The sequence below is a fragment of the Pan troglodytes genome, chromosome 17 (assembly GCF_028858775.2).
Source record: "Pan troglodytes isolate AG18354 chromosome 17, NHGRI_mPanTro3-v2.0_pri, whole genome shotgun sequence".
NCBI classification, from domain to species: domain Eukaryota; kingdom Metazoa; phylum Chordata; class Mammalia; order Primates; family Hominidae; genus Pan; species Pan troglodytes.
This window is the reverse complement of record NC_072415.2, coordinates 55,451,837-55,469,200: the sequence shown is the minus strand read 5'-3', so window position 1 is coordinate 55,469,200 and position 17,364 is coordinate 55,451,837. Positions and strand designations below refer to the sequence as shown.

Here is a 17,364-nt window from a genome sequence, read left to right as displayed (position 1 = left end):
CACCTAAGAGCACTTCAGAGGTTGATCCTAAGCCTTCATTTTTCTAGGGCAGTCTGCTTGATTGTCCTTCACTCTGGCTCACCAAACACAACCCCCAGACTCTCTGCCATCTTGCCACCAGGATCTCAGTGACAGCATCATTCTGAAAGGACCTTGCTGAGTGAGTCAGGCTGGGTCCCTGGGAGCACTGGCTTCACTCATCCCTGAGTTGGTAGACTCTGAAGGTGAAAAATCAGGTGTGTGGGGCTAGGTGGATGTTTGGTCAGGCTGCCAGAATGGGGACAGATGAGGCCCCTGGACTAGTGGATCACACATCAGGGAGATCAGGGAGGGGAGGAATCCAGGAGACACCTGGGCACTAAGAAGACAAGGCAGGTAAACAGTCCAGTAGCTGGGCTGAGAGGTGCCTTACTCAGGGCTGGGTTGTATAAGAGCCTGGCTGAGTGCCGGCTTTTATTAGGGGTGGCTCAGAGTTTTCTTGGCAGCTCCAACTTAGTAAGTCTGATCTGGGCTGAGAGGAGACTGACTCACTGGGGCCAGCGGGTCAGGCTGGGTGGGGCAGGAGTCAGAGGCAGCACCACCTCCTCTGGGTCCTCTGAGGACTGGCTGGGGTTAGAGATGGCTGGTGGCCAGTAGGCCAGGGGCTTTATCTTTCTGGTTTCTGCTGCAGGGCCAGGGCTGGGGTTCTGCAGCTGAGAATCTAACCAGAGGCTGGCAGGGGAATTCTGGCCTCCAGCAGAAAAGCTCTGAGGAGCCTGCAGTGGCTGTGAGATGAGGTGGGGGAGAGAGCAGACCACTTGACCTCTTTTGATGCCCCTCCTTAGCTTGTGTTTGGAAGAATCTTATAGGAGATCGTCACACCCTTCTTATGTGACACTTTTTACTTTTTTTTAGATGGAGTCTCCACTGTTGCCCAGGCTAGAGTGCAGTGGTGCAATCTCGGCTCCCTGCAACCTCCACCTCCCGGGTTCAAGCAATTCTCCTGCCTCAGCCTCCTGAGTAGCTGGGACTACAGGCGCACACCACCATGCCCAGCCAATTTTTTGTATTTTAGTAGAGACGGGGTTTCACCATGTTGCCCAGACTGGTCTCAAACTCCTGAGCTCAGGCAATCCGCCCACCTTGGTCTTTCAAAGTGCTAGGATTACAGGTGTGAGCCACTGCACCCGGTCCTTATGTGACACTTCTAAAGTGGGGTGACCCTTCAATGTTCCACTATTGAGCCCTCTCATCCCATGAATAAATGGCAATTTATTTATTGCCTCTTGCATTCCATCAATTGCAATTATTCAGCCATCGAGTTCTCCTTCAGAGCCCTCAGTCTGGATCAGCCCATTATCTCCCTTTGAGCCAGGCCCTCCCCAACGCAGGTCACCTTCTAGCTGATTTCCCTCACTTCAGTCTCCCCAGTTTTTCTCCATCTTGCCACTGGTGATGGGTAAATTATCTTAAAACATGACTTGGTCGTGCCACTGCTCAAAAACCTTCTGAGGTGCTCCATGTCTGAGTCCTTCGCTCCTGAAACTGGGCATGAAACTCTGAGCCAGAGTAGTCAATGCCCAGGGCACTGAGAAGCACAGTTTTCTGGAATGCTGATTGGGCTTGATATGAACTAATATAGAATAATAGTTGTATATTTAAGCAAACATGGTTTATAAAAGAGTCAAATGCAACTCTTTATATTATTAAAATAAAATGTAAAGGGAAGAAATGTAGAGTCTGCAGGTGGCTGCTTCAGGCTGTGCCCCCCTATTACATAGGGGTAATGTGTCAATTCTCCCATCAGTTGAGGCTACTTAGGGGGAGAAGTTAAAAAGCTCTGAAGATAGCAACTGTTCTCAATCTCCCTCGGTTCTACCCAGGGGTGCTCCACTTGTGCCCAAGACAATTTTCAGCTTCTCTGCAGTGTGTGCCACTGTTCTGGGCAGGCGGCCTCCTCAGGTCCCACAGCTACCTCCAATTCAGTTCCACATGCACGAATATCGATCTCCTTTACTCACACATATCCTGCTCACACACCCACCCCTAACATGGCCATGGTGCCTTCCTGGCCTCTTAGGAGCATGGTGACCTCTGCTCTGGCTTGTGTGGTGGACTATTTCACAATGCAGTAGTCTCTCTCTCTCCCTCTGTCTCTCTCTCTCTCTCTCACACACACACACACACATACACCCCTACACATGCACACATACTTATATACACGAGCTGCCCCGAGGTGGCTCTAGGTAGTTAATTTTAGTGTTATTAGACAGTGGTGGCACAGTGGAGACAGAATACCTGGATTCAAATCCTGGCTCCCCCACTGCAATAGTCCATTCTCATACTGCTATAAAGAACTACCTGAGAGTGGGTGATTTATTAGAAAAAAAAAAAAGAAATTTAATTGACTCACACTTCCACATTGCTGGGGAGGCCTCAGGAAACTTACAGTCATGGCGGAAGGCGAAGGGGAAGCAAACTTGGACCTTCTCAAATGGCGGCAGAAGAGAGAGATGGTGTGGAGCAGGAACTTGCCAAACACTTATAAAACCATCAGATCTTGTGAGAACTCACTCACTATCACGAGAACAGCATGGGGGAAACCGCTCCCATGATCCAGTCACCTTGCCCTGGGTCCTGCCCTCAACATATGGGGATTACTGGGATTACAATTTGAGATGATATTCAGGTGCGGACACAGAGCCAAACCATATCATTCTGCCCCTGGCCCCTCCCAGATATTATGTTCTTTATACATTTCAAAACAAAATTGTGCCTTAGCAACAGTCCCCCAAAGTCTTAACTTATTCCAGTATTAACTTGAAAGTCAAAGTCCAAAGTTTCATCCGAGGCAAGGCAAGTCCCTTCCACCTATGAGCCAGTAAAATCAAAAGCAAATGGCCGGGTGCGGCGGCCCACACCTGTAATCCCAGCACTTTGAGAGGCCGAGTCGGGTGGATCACTTGACGTCAGAAGTTCGAGACCAGCCTGGCCAATGTGGTGAAACCCTGTCTCTACTAAAAATACAAAAATTAGCAGGGTGTGGTGGCACACACTTGTAGTCCTAGCTACTGGGAGGCTGAGACAGAAGAATCTCTTGAACCTGGGAGGTGGACGTTGCAGTGAGCCAAGATAGTGCCAATGTACTCCAGCCTGGGTGACAGAGCAAACTGTGTCTCAAAAAAAAAAAAAAAAAAAAGCAATTTAGTTACTTCCAAGATACAGTGGGGGTGCAGGAGGCATTGGATAAATGCTCCCATTTCAAATGGGAGAAATTGGCCAAAACAAAGGGCTACAGGCCCCACACAAGTCCAAAATCCAGTGGTGCAGTCATTAAATCTTAAATCTCAAAAATAATCTCCTTTGACTCCATGTCTCATATCCAGGTCATGCTGATGCAAGAGGTGAGCTCCCACAGACTCAGGCAGCTCTGCTTCTGTGGCTTTGCAGGGTAAAGCTCTCCTCCTGCTGCTTTCGCAGGCCGGTGTTGAGTGTCTGTGGCTCTTCCAGGTGCAGGATGCAAGCTGACAGTGGATTTACCATTCTGGGGTCTGGAGTACGGTGGTCCTCTTCTCACAGCTCCACTAGGCAGTCCTCCAGTGGGGACTCTGTGTGGGGGCTCCAACTTCACATTTCCCTTCTGCACTGCCCTAGCAGAGGTTCTCTATGAGGTCTCTACCCCTGCAGCAAACTTTTGCCTGGACATCCTGGCGTTTCATACATCCTCTGAAATCTAAGTGGAGGTTCCCAAACCTCAATTCTTGACTTCTGTGCACCTGCAGGCTCAACACCACATGGAAGCCGCCATGGGTTGGGGCTTGCACCCTCTGAAGCAATGGCCTGAACTGTACACTGGCCCCTTTTAGCCATGGCTGGGATGCAGGGTACCAAGTCCCAAGGCTGCATAGGGCAATAGTGGGGCCCTGGGCCAGCCCATTGTTTTTCCTCCGAGGCCTCTGGGCCCAGGATGGTAGGGGTTGCTGCAAAGTTCTCTGACATGCCCTGGAGTAATCTTCCCCATTGTCTTGGTGATTAACATTTGGCTTCTGGTTAGACAAATTTCTGCAGCCAGCTTGAATTTCTCCCCAGAAAATGAGTTTTTCTTTCCATCACATCATCAGGCTGCAAATTTTCCCAACTTTTATGCTCTACTTCTCTTTTAAACGTAAGTTCCAATTTCAAACAATCTCTCTGTGAATGCATAAAATTGAATCCTTTTAAGAGCACCGAGGTCACCTCTTGAATGCTTTGCTGCTTAGAAATTTCTTCTGCCAGATATCCTAAATCATCTCTCTCAAGTTCAAAGTTCCACAGATCTCTAGGGAGGTGGCAAAATGCCACCAGTCTCTTTGCTAAAGCATAGCAAGAGTGACCTTTACTCCAGTTCCCAACAAGTTCCTCATCTCCATTTGAGACCACCTCTGCCTGGACTTCATTGTCCATATCACTATCAGCATTTTGGTCAAAATCATTCAACAAGTCTTTAGGAAGTTCCAAACTTTCCCACATCTTTCTATCTTCCTCCGAGCTCTCCAAACTGTTCCAACCTCTGCCTGTTACCCAGTTCCCTACTTGCTTCCACATTTTCAAGTATCTTTATAGCATTGTCCCACTATCTTGGTACCAATTTACTGTATTAATCTGTTTTCATACTGTTATAAAAACTGCTGGCCAGGCGCAGTGGCTCACACCTGTAATCCCAGCACTTTGGGAGGCCGAGGCGGGCGGATCACGAGGTCAGGAGATCAAGACCACGGTGAAACCCCATCTCTACTAAAAATACAAAAAATTAGCTGGGCGTGGTGGCGGGCGCCTGTAGTCCCAGCTACTCGGGAGGCTGAGGCAGGAGAATTGTGTGGACCTGGAGGCGCAGGAGAATTGTGTGGACCTGGAGGCGGAGCTTGCAGTGAGCCGAGATTGCGCTACTGCACTCCAGCCTGGGCGACAGAGTGAGACTGTCTCAAAAAAAAAAAAACAACAAAAAAAACTGCCAAAGACTGGGTAATTTATAAAGGAAAGAGGTTTAATTGACTCACATTTCCACAATGCTGGGGAGACCTGAGGAAACTTACAGTCATGGCAGAAGAAGGGGAAGCAAACTTGGACCTTGTCACATAGCAGCAGGAGAGAGAGAGTGTGTGAGAAGGAGGAACTTGCCACACACTTATAAAACTATCAGACCTTGTGAAAACTCACTATCATGAGAACAGCATAGGGAAGCTGCCCCCATGATCCAGTCACCTCCTACTGGGTCCGACTTTGACACATGGGGAATATGAGGATTAAAATTCCAAACGATATTTGGGTGGGGACACAGAGTCAAACCATACCACCCACCTAGTTAGCTGTGCATCCTTGGGGAAGCCCCACAACCTCTCTGTGTCTTGGTTTATCTCATCCCATCTGTGAGGTGAGGACAATAATAGTGCCTACCTCATAAGATTGTTTCAGAAGAAATAATGCATGCAAGTTGCTTAGTGCAGTGCCTAGCACATATTAAGTAGCTAATAAACATTAGCAATTTTAATTGTTCATGCTTGTGCTGTGAGTGATGTATTCATGTGGGTGTGTCTGAGCATCTTCAGGGCCATTGTCCAAGAACCCCAATCAAAAGTGAATTCAGGCAGTAGAGAGATGGGTAAGGAGTTTAAATGCTATTCTGCGTGGCCTAAGAAGTTAACCTTGCCATGTTGGAATGTCATGGGCACATAATATTCTGACCAGCTGATTTGCTTATCTTGCCAGCCCGCAGAGTCTGAGCCATCCTTGCTCTTTCCCACTGAGCTCTGGGCAGTTCTCTCTGTTGACCTTGGGCTGGAAGATCTCTGAGTAAACACCTTAAATGGAGGCTGGGAGCAGCAGCAACTGCTTGAGAGCTCTTCATCTTTCCTTTTCCAGGCCTCAGCTATCTGTCATTGCTGTTTATGTATATGTCTCATCTCTAGGAGACAGCCGGGAGCCCCTTATGGGCAATTTCCTTGTTTTCTTGAAGTATAGCATCTTGTACACAATAGGTGCTCAATAAATATTTGATGAATGAGTGAAGTATTCACTGAAGATTGCAGACTATGAACTTTACAAATTCTGTACTGTTTGAAGTCACCATGCACATGGTATTTTATATGTTACAAAGCACTTTCCTTCCTCAAACTGAATTTATTTCCTCAATCAATCTCATGATGGGGTGTAAGCTATAGATGGTGCTCTTCTTCTTGTTTTGCAGGGTCAGTGATGTGAGGGTACCTGCTTCATGGGCCACACAGTGAGTTGACACAGGAGCTAAGACTGTCTCAGCCTTCTTTGCTCAACAGCATTCCCAACCTCCTTGTGTTGGGCCCTGGACTCTTCCCTAAGGTTCTCTCCCTCATCCAATGACTGTGGGCATGTGAGTCCTTAATTCTCCCTAGAGCTGGGCCTTATGTAGCTTAAGCTTTTTGTCTTTGGATTCAATGTGTATAAACACACGTCTCCTTTCAGGTGCTATGCCATGGTGTGAAGCTGGGTCTTCCTTTGTGCAAGCTGGGCTGGTATGTAGACCTTCTCCTTCCTTTTGGTGAGGATGCACTTCTCCTGCACTTGACCTCTGTAAGGGCTCAGTGTGGCATGTCCTTTAGGCCCTTGAGCTACCTTCATCCTTTTCAACAGAACCTTGATCCCCTTTTCCTGCACAGATGTTTATTTTCTAAGAACAACATGGCTTTGGAGTCAAGAGGAAGGGCTGTCCCTGGGAGGGGGTAGAAATCGGGACAGATACCATCAGGTGCTGTCCTAAGAGCTTCTTATTCAGGTAAAGCTCGGAGTCAGATGACTATTAAAGGTATTCCTGGTGGGGAAAAGGATAACTTGCAGTCAGAATGGGGGTGTTTGGAATGGGAGGAGGCTGGTGTTTGGTGAGGGTAGGGAAAATGCTTAATGGGCTGGTGTTGAATCTCAGGTCTTCTTAAGCACCAGCTGATGGGCCCTAGTTCTCCTAGTGGAGCACCTGGGTGTGCCGATCCTCTGTGCCTTACGTGGTGTTTCTCATCCTGGCAAAATGTGTTTTAGGGTCATCGCAGGCAGTAAACCTACACTCCTTTAAAACTGGCTTTCAGCACACATTTTCTGTACAAGAAGACCCTAAGTCATGCTTTTATCCTGACTTGGTGGAAGACTGACAGGTAGTAGCTGGTGATGCTGCCACCTCATTGGTGATCTGTGGGTGTTGGGGAAGACCAGGGTTAGAGCAAAACAAACCTCTAGGTGAAAGAAGACCATCAATGGATGTGTGTGGCCACACTAGGCCAGTCTGGAATTCCATGGGGTGTTGGAATTACAGAGTTTTGCAAAGCCTACCATTCCCAACATATGCCTCCTGCTGGTCTATTGACAAGAGTTGAAACCTACCAGGAGACAGGGGTTCCTTTTAGTTCAGTTACAGCCTTGTTTCTAGAATGCCTTCCCCTTCCCTTTCAGCTTCAGTGTTCAGTGGATGTGAACACTCCTTCCTTGAAGCCCTGAGAACTGAGATCCTCAATCTTGACAGCACACAGTCATCTTTATCTAGGGACTTTAAAAAATGCTGATGACCGGGTCCCTTCCCCAGAGATTCTGACTTAATTGGTGTAACCCGGGCACTGGAATTTTTAAAAGCTCCCTAGGTAATGGTAATGTTCAGCCAGGATTGAGAACCCCTGACCTAGATCTTTGTGTCTATGCTCTTTCTGCACTCATTTTATGCCCTTGCTACTCCAGGTGAGTGAGGGTTCAGCATCAGCTTCACCTGGGAGCTTGTTAGAAATGCAGGCTCTCAGCTCCACCCCCATAACAGAATCTGTATTTTGAATAACACATTAGGTGATTCCTGGGCTCACTCAGGTCTGCACATAGGCTTCGCAGGGGTGTAATGGGGCAGTGCTGGGGTGCAGACAGCTATAAGAAGGGAGAGGGGATGGTGGGAGAGGGGCTGGAAACTATCTTCATTTATTTTACAATTTTTGCTTAGTGGTCAAAGCATTCAGTAAGCAAGCAAAATCAGATTAGATTTAGCAACAGCAAAACCAACTAAACAAAAACTAGATTTATGACTTTAATTAAATGCCATTTGCATCCTGCATCTCCAGATGAAAGGAAATGGCAAGCACCTCAGTCTTTTACAGCTTGTGTCTTGGCCAGTGGAATTTAAATCACTGCTTCCTAAGCAACCTGCTCAGGGTTGAAGCAATGGCATGCTCCTGAGGAATCTAGTTATAGGTGGTACACAATTTCAGAAATAAAAGTGTATCACCTTTGGAAATGGAGTCTTGCTCAGTTACTGAAATAGCTAAATGAAATGCTCACCTTTTCTTTGTAAACTCACACAAGAGAACAGAGAGGAGAGACAGATCGGTTATTGATTTGCCCAACCCTGATGGGAACAGAAGCATGGGCCCTCTGGACTTAGGTTGAGGTGAACCAAACTTAGGAGGCTTTAATTGTGGCACCCTCATGGAGTCTTGGTGTAAACTCCAATGAGGAATGCTGGCAGTGGGTGGTGGATGCCTTAATGGAGAGCTCTAGTAAAAACCATAAGTAGTTGAATAATAACTGTGCATTACCAAAGAAGAAAAGACATAAAAAGCCTCACCTGGAGTGGAAAGGGACATTTTGTGGAGGTAGTGAGAAGGGAAATGTAGTTATGATTGGCACAAAGGAATGAAAGAGTGAAAGGATTGGGAAGTTTTAGATAGATACAAGAAAGAAAGGAAGGAGAATAAGGAGAAAATGGGGTAAAGGAGGAGAGGAGAGGAGAGAAAATGAAGCCACAGTGCAGGAGCAGTAGGCGTGATGGCAGGAAGGGATGTGCCAAGAAGGAAGCCAAACAAGCCTAAAGAGGAGATGGGAGCAGGGAGACAGGGAGACAGAGGGATGCTCCTGAGCCATTTGTCCCTACTCTGAAGGGGGCGACAGCCTGTGAGCCTCCAAAGACTCCCTGGTGGGGCTTCTTCCCCTCCTCCCAGAATCCTGTGTAGGATGAAGCAACAATCTTCCCTGAGAAGCAACACTAGGGCTCTTCTTTTCCATTGCCCTGTGGCTCCTGGCAAACCATCTAGACTTTGAAATAGACATCCTCTGGACCAGCTACCCAAGGAGAAAATGCAGAGGGGACCTGGCATGAAGGAAGAACTTTGCAAATTCCAGTTTTATTCCATGCCCCCCTCACGCCTAACCAGATTTACAAAATGAGCTTTCATTACATTCCCAAAGAAGCTACTTCCCAAAGAAGCTACTTAGAGTTGCATTAGTTGAGCATTAAGGGATGTGTGCATGCTGGAAGTGGCTGGAAGGCATTTGCCAAGATGCTTGTTGTCTAAATCCTCTGAAGCTTGACTGAGGTAATGGGACAGATAAGTTGGTTATATTTAAACAGCCAAAACTCTGAAAAGATGGAATTTGTCTGGACATCACTGGAAAGTAAATTGAGCTTGTTGTGAAATCTCTGAAGATATGTTTTCTAAAAGGAGGGTGAGTGTTGATGAGCAAAACGCACTGGGACGGTCATAACAGTTGGAACAAAAAGAGCATGGACCCAAGAGCCAAATTGCAGCTCTTCTACTTACTCCGGAGCCATGTTGGGCACAGAATCCTCCTAATCCATGAGGCAGGGATGGTGAGAACTGCCTTGTAAGGCAACACACAGAGGGCCCAGTGTACTGTATATAGTAGGTATCAACAAGTGTCAGTTTTCACCTCTCTCCTCCCATCTTTTCTGGGGTTGATCACAAGTGCTAAAGACTCCAACCATCAGGGATTTAATGAGAGTGGATCTGCTGAAGTAAATATTTGGAAGGTTAATCTATCTAAGGCACCGATTTCTCTATAGCACATCCTGTACCAGATAGTGTTCATTCAAAAGCATTTGGTGAGCACCTATTATGTACCAGTCACAGGGGATTCAACAGTGAACAAGAAAAAATTCATCGTACTCTAACGGAAACCAGAAAGTAACTGTTAATGCCCAGGAATGGGGTCATAGCAGTTCCCACTGTAGGGTAGGAGTAGAGAATGGAGGCATTGGAGAGAATCTTTTGGTTGTTTGAAGGACTGAGAGGCACTCTTGTGTCACTTGCTCTGGGGGAAACTACTGCCATGTTATGACAACACACAAGCAACCTTATGGAGTTCCTTGAGCTCTTGTCATCAACTTGCCAGTCATGTAAGTGAGCAACTTTGAGAGTGGATCTTCCAGCCCCAGTCAAGCCTTCAGGTGACAGCAGCCCTGACTGACATCTTGACTGCAGTCTCATTAGAGAGCCTCAGCCAGAAAAACCCAGTTATGCTCCTCCTGGATTCCTGTCCAGAGACATTAAGAAGATAATAAGTGTTTATCATTTTATGTTGCTAAGTTTGGGCAATTTGTCACACCTTGATAGATAACTAATACATTAGCCATTAATAGCTCTTTAAGGATCAGATAAGGTGGTCTCCTAGCAGGAACCCAGAAAAGGTATACTTTTTATGGAGGAAAAGGTTCTTGGTGAAAGGAAGTAACTAATATTTGCTGAGTACCGACTATGTGGTAGGTACTGGTACCTATGTTATCTTATTTAATCCTTCCTAGCAACCATGTAGAATCATGTAGAGAGCACTTGCCTATAAATTTGGAGGTAGTCTGCTGACAAAATGGGATGACAGACCATGTAAGAAAGATCTGTTGGTTTCACAATTTTGCAGGAAGTTAGTTTCCTATTGGTTGAGTCTTATGGGGCATAAATATCTCTAGGGGAAAAAACCCTGACTGGGGATTGGTTTTGAAGACACAACCCACTAATTGAAGAATTACATACCAAACCCTCTGGCTACCCCTTGGGGACATACCCAAGAAGTACTTAACCAACATTGCCTTCAGCGAGATTGAATGCAGAGACAACATTTAAATGCATGAAAAAAAAATCAGAAAGCAAAGTAAGAAAATATTAAAACAGTCGAAGTGTTCCATCATTTGTCTATCCTTAGCAAGAACCTCTCATTTGCAATGTCTGTAGCCTTGAGGATGGGAAATACATGATTCCTGCCCTCCAGGAACTGAGGTATGATCAGACACATAAAAACAACGTAGGATGTAGTATGTGGAAAATTCCTGTGGTGGAACCTGAGCCTGGCTTGCTCAGTCCTCCTCCTAGTGTACCTTACTATACCCAAGAGGCTAGATAACTAAAAATTAGATTTCTTAGCATTCCTTGCAGCCAGTGTTTTTTTTTTTTTTTAATTAGACTTTGTCAGTTATAGGCATTAGGTAAAATTTAGAAGGTGAGAGTGAAACAAAAGATTTTTTCCTGCTCTTTTTGGCTATTTTCTGATGAAAGTAAGGTCATGGGCATATGATGTTTTCTTGCCATTCAGTGCTCAGCCACCAGCTTTACGGGGTTTGAGAAGCAGTAACTACAGTGGCGTCGTGATTGTGGCTGACTGATTCCTAGAATACGGTGGTGGGTTCTTGAATGCAATAGTTTCAGTGGTGGCCTTGGAGGTAGTGGCTCTTATGGTAGATCAGTTTTGCAGAGTTCCAGGAGTAATTTCCGACCCACCTCTAGAGCTCCCTCCTGCAACCCTGCCCCAAATTTTGTAAGCCCTTGTATCTCTCTATTAAATCTTTTTCTGCTTAAAATACCTGTAGTGATTTCTGTTTCCTATGCTGAACTCTCACTGATGGATGCCATAAGAAAGGAACCAGATAGTGTTACATGAGATTGGGGCAGGGGAGAGGAGGGGAGGGATGGAATAATTAGAAAGGAATTTTTGGAGGAGGTAACTTTTTAGCATAAAGGAGTAAGGATTTCAAATAGCCCAGGAGAGATGAGGGTTCCCTGGTGGGAGTGATTAAAAGGGGCTGTTTCTCCTTCCCCCAACTTGATACTTCCTCATCTCCTCCCCGCCTCCAGCTGGATGGGTTATGGTTTTTATTAAAGTCTGGACTTGAATAGTTACTTGGAGTTTCTGTTTGTTGTCAGTGGGAAATGTGTTATTTCAATATGGAACTCAATACCCCGAAAACAGATTTTCATGTAGTGGTCTCATGGATCCTGCAAAGATAAATGTATCTGGAAAAGGCAGTGCATTTCCTCTCCTGTAGCCTTCCTTCATCACCCTTCTGGAGACTGCAGGCTGCTGTTCCATCCTAGGCTCCTGATAACCTATCTTTCTGGGAGAGGATAAAATGGAGGGACCAGGTGTTCTCTGACATGGCAAATCAGAAGAAAAATCATTGCATTGGGAGTGAGGAGACCTGGGATCTAAATTTAGCTCTGCTGCCTACCAGCTGTTTAACCTTGGTCAAGTTTAATTAATAACCAAATCTTTAATATTTTGTGATTCTGCCCACTTCTCTCCAGTTTCAAGGCTGCAACCTTAACTCAGACCATTATTATTTCTCCTGTTATCTATGCATCCTCCACAGTCCATTTCTTCTTACCGCAATCAGAATAATGATCTAATCATTGAATCCCATCACCTCTCATTTAAGACTCTTTAATGCTTCTTCGTGCCCCCGGGAGGTCAAAAGTCCTGGCAGAACATAAAGTCTGATTTGTGTCAGTGGGCATCTTCACCCTCTTCTCCAGAGGGGGTTATATTTTAAGGTGAACTAAAACCAGTGGTCCCCAAAGTGGGGAGTTTGCCCTGAGGGGTACATGAGACAGTCCATCAGCACATGGGTAGAAAATATTAGAACTTTTATGTATATTTTTATTCAGAGGTTAAGAAGGAAATCAAGCTTTACTAGCCTGGCTAGGATTGTCTTTCAAGTTGTTACCTGTCACGTGTGGTCCTTGTCTACCGTGCGTGAAGATCAGCATTGCAAAGTTAAGATGTTGATGGTTGCTCATGCAGGCCCTGGAGCCAGACTGCCTTGATTAGTGCTTCCTATTGGTTATCAATATTGTATTATGATGATGATCACTGCGGGGAAGAGTGGAAGCCTCATTGTGCAGAAGGATGTACACAAAATTGACACTCATATTAATCAGAGTCTTGCAAAGAAGACTAATAGAAGCCCAAATAATTTATACAAAAATGGTAGGGCTATTGGTTCCTTTGTTCTGATTGTGAGCTCATCACCACCTACACTGTAAAAGTAAAGGCAATGATAATCTAATCAGCCACGATGAGAATAGGCCCTCCAAAATGCCAAAACTGCGAAGTCTACTTTAAACAAGGATTTACATTCATTGACATTAAAGGTGACCCTCACCTAAGTGTGCATTGTGCCTTGACATATTAGCTGATGTATGTACACATAAGTAATTTATATTTAAAGAAACATACTAGGGGTGACTGCTGAAAAATATTTTTCTAATGGAATTGCACAGTAAAGAAATTTGGAGACCACTGAAGTAGGCACATGCTTGGTTCTGACTGTGTAGAGTTTCACTAGACCCCATACGTATCCTCTGATATAACATAAGAATGTGGACCCGTTTGTTACTGATGTTCCTGATGCATTTATAAAGCAGGGTTGTTTCTCTGCGCTATATTTTCAATGGGTTTTAAAGGAGTAGACTGCATGATTTGGAGTATTTTAACTGCAAAATCATTTGATCTGGATATTGTCAGATATTTACTTAGAATTTTAAAATGGTAAATATTATGTACCATACAAAGTCATGCTGCTGATAGGAGGCTATGGTAACATGCCTCCACATGATGGTGAATGGCTTCCTGACATTAGGATTAATTGGATCTCACACCAATTTCATCATTTAGAACGCAGTGAGAAATGACCTTTTTGCATCATATTCATTCTTGAAGTAATTTGTTTACCCCAGCCATCAAAACTCAGTCAATAAACCACGGGGATTGACAAAATGGCACTACATAGGCAACAGAGAAAAATTGGAAAAGTGAATTATGGGTGTGAGTGACTAGTAATAAATAATCAGCTTATTCCTGTTGCAGAAGTGTCTGTGACCAGGAGAAAATCTGACCAATGGAAAATTTGAATCCAACGAAAGTGAGCCACTTAATTATGTATGAAGACATTTGAAAGTAAATATGTTCTGGTTCTCTAAGTAAGACTGTTCTTCAAATACATGGTTTTGTTAAAAGCATGTCTTCTGACTCTTAGACCCTCTCCAGTTACCTGGCATCTGAAATTATACCATTAGTGACTCACTCCTTTGGGGTAAGCACAGACCACTTCAGGTATCTTCTTTTGAAAAACAAGCACCCCTGGTAAGAGTTAGCACATCAAGTCAATGACTCTTTAGGGTGACTTAGTCTATTAGATGATTCCTCCACTGGGAGAGCTCTGGCACAGTGTTAGGATTCTGGGCATCCTGGGAGGGGCTGTATGAGAGGGGATGAGAGCCGAGGGTTGAAAAAGAGTAAAGGCAGAGGGAGGAGAATAGAAAAGGCTAGTTATAATGGTTTCAGTTTTGACGAAGAAATACCCTGATTGTAACCCTAGAGACTACGTCAACCACTGAATTTATCGTAACTCTCTGGTCTTGGGTAGGACTCACATCTTTCAGAATTAATTCAATGTAATACACTATTCAAGAGACCCCAATAAATACAGTGAACTCTCAGTTTTCAGTGACTCTGTCATCTGCTTGTTGATTGTCAATGGTTAATCTAGGACAAAGATCAGACCACTCTCTGGGAAACCACACCCATGTTCTTATCAATTATGGACCAACAAGAGACAGGAAGAGCAAATTTCTAGAAAGAATAGAAAAATGCTCTTCAAAGCACAAAATTGCTGTGATTGGGGATCACCTGTTGTACGCTTATCAGGATTCCATTTCTCACTGTTGTGAATGATTGAGCAGTGGCCATTCTGATGGAATCTTTGTGATGATTCATTTGTGATGTTCCCCTCCCTGCTTGTTCAGCAAGCTGACACATCTGCTCAATACCACTCTATCCCAACAACTGATTGATTCAGTAGATTCAGTGAAAAAAAAGCAAAATTGTTTGACAAAATGTACTTTTTTGATAGAATCTATCAGTCAATTGCTAGCTAAATTGATGGGTTATTTTTATCTTGATTTTTTATTTTTGTTTTTGGAAATAACAAGTTAGCTAACTAAAAAGACCAGGTGTCTAATCGACTTGGCTGGTTGTGCTGACAGATATTTGAGATGACATCAATTGGCTAAACTGATGGGAATTTGAATGAGTTCAGTCAAAATGTTTGAATCCATCAGCGGGGAGTGTTTGCTTTGAAGAAAGCACACAAGTGTCTGCATTTTACCACAAGGAAGCAGAAGGCTTTTGGCCTTAAGATACAAAAAGAGGAGAATTCTTTGAAAGAGCCTGAGTGAAATTTTGTATCTTCTGATCTCTTGCAAGGGTCTGAGTTTTTCAAGGAAAGACCAACTTCTCTGCCCCATCACAGTCATGTTTCAAGTCTCTGCAGAGGGTAGAGCAGCTGAAGTGAGTATGGGGGTGAAAGTGTTTTTCACATCACACCAAAGACCCCTATGCTAACTCCACCCTTGGGGTGAGGCCAGAGCTCATCCATGGAAAAGCCACACAGTAGGTGAAGTGGCTTTTCAGTTTTCTGTAATCTTTGCTCCTGCCTCCTTGCCCTGCTTCAAATTCCTTTTTAGATCTTCTTCCACCTTCATTAGGGTATCCAGTGCCCTCATTCTATCCCTCTCCAGGGCAGATATCCAATCTCCATAAGGAATGAGTGACAAATCACTCTGCTCACTAACCCTCTCCAAGAGAGATGACATTTTCATTAAGGACTGACATTAGTTGAATACCTATTTTGTATTAGACACTGTGCTGGGCACTTCACACAAACTATCTCCTTTAATGTTCATATCTATTTACCATTGTATGGCTCATCCATGGCCTTTTGATATTTTATGAAATAAGCTTCTTTGACTGAGGTTTAGAACTGAAGGTCTGGTGGAGTTTGCATATTTTTGGCTTAATCTGGGAAGTGAATGAGTACTCCTAGAGTGGGACTTGGATCCCAGAAAGAAGGAGACCCCTGGGCATCATGCACAACCGTACATGCCCTCACCCGACAGAATGGCCAATGCCAAAGGCTCTGACCATTCAGATCTTTCAGCCAGTCCTGCCTAAGCAGATGCTTCCTGGATAAGACCAAAGAAAATGCTTGCAATCTTGTCCAAGGAAGTGTAAGTCACCATAGTTCAGCTGAAAAGACTTAAAGATTGAGGATCACCATGGTGTTGCTTCATCATTCTACAGACTTGGAGTCCCTTCAAGTCAATGCTTATTAATGGGCCAGTCTGATCAATTGATTTCAGAAAAAAGCATTGTCAGAATTTTCCTCAATGATGTTCATTTAGAAAACATTGGTTAGGCTCAGTTGGGAGATTCCTTCTGGATCATGAATGGAGAGCACTAGCCAGTTGGACTGAAAAGATAGAGGGGAAAGAAAAACCCCATTGGAATTAAGATGACAAAGTCAAAGTAGTTGTACACAGACCCAGAAAATATTATAGCTCTGAGTGGTGAATGGATCCAACCTTGTCCCTTTCTTACTATGTGGCCATAGGACAATTCGATGGTAGAGCATGCACACTGTCCTCTTGGACATTCAGTCAGTTGCCCAGAGGGGTGGGGAAAAGCCTAGGAAAGGAGGAGATGACAGAGAGATCTGGGATCTGCTTAGTAAGTTTCTCCCACTAGACACTAAAGGCTTTGTTAGAATTGTACCTTTATGACCCCATGGGTTTTTCTCTGCAGCACGTCCATGTGGTAAGTTAGGATAAAGCTCAGAAAAGTAAAGTGACTTGCCAAGGTCATGAAGCCAGTTGGTAGCCAGTTAGAATGAAGCTGTAGGTTGGGCCGTGCATTCTCTTTTGTTTTTCCACCATACCATGTGGTGCAGCACTGATCATCCTGAGGGGAGGCAGTCAGGTTTGGTGGAATAAGGGACAGCCTAGGGAAGTGGTAAAGATGAGGCTCTGGAGGCAGATGACTGAGTTTGAGTCTTGGTCCCCCCTCCCATCCTATCCTACCTCACTGCATTATGACCCTGGGCAGAATACAGAGCATGAGTTCCCTCAAATGAGGATGGTCATAAAATTGACTCAGGGTTGGCTTCATGGACCTGCAACAAGTGCAATTTGCATATGGCCCTGTATAAACAGGGCTCTACAGTCACCATCTTGAAATTCACAATAATTCAAATATTTTCAATTATTTAAAAGCTTGAATTTGCGTTTTGTAAGGGAAGTCCAGTGGGACAATGGAGCATGAGCCACTAGATCTTCTGCTCACACTCAGTCCTACCTCCTGCTGCCTCCCTTGGTTCAGGGTTCTTGAGTGCCTATTCCCCACCTCTTGGAGCCCAAGGACCTGCCCAGCCTCTTTATCCTTGCCCCCTACCCAGTGACTGCTGCTGCTCTCCGTGCAGAGGTGTGCACAGGTGAGGGTCAGAGTTGA

General features: G+C 44.8%; 1 protein-coding gene and 1 long non-coding RNA gene across 3 annotated transcripts in view; one reads left to right on the top strand and one right to left on the bottom strand.

The window, feature by feature from the left end:
- SLC14A2 (solute carrier family 14 member 2) overlaps nt 1-17,364 on the bottom strand; it is a 200,011-nt gene that overhangs the window by 65,540 nt on the left and 117,107 nt on the right. The gene's annotated exons all lie outside the window — the stretch shown is intronic.
- LOC107969485 (uncharacterized) overlaps nt 1-17,364 on the top strand; it is an 83,713-nt gene that overhangs the window by 37,001 nt on the left and 29,348 nt on the right. For both annotated transcript variants that reach the window (XR_001711337.3, XR_001711336.3), the window contains exons 4-5: nt 6,203-6,364; nt 6,457-6,506. This is a non-coding gene — a long non-coding RNA (uncharacterized LOC107969485). The remainder of the gene's footprint in view (nt 1-6,202; nt 6,365-6,456; nt 6,507-17,364) is intronic.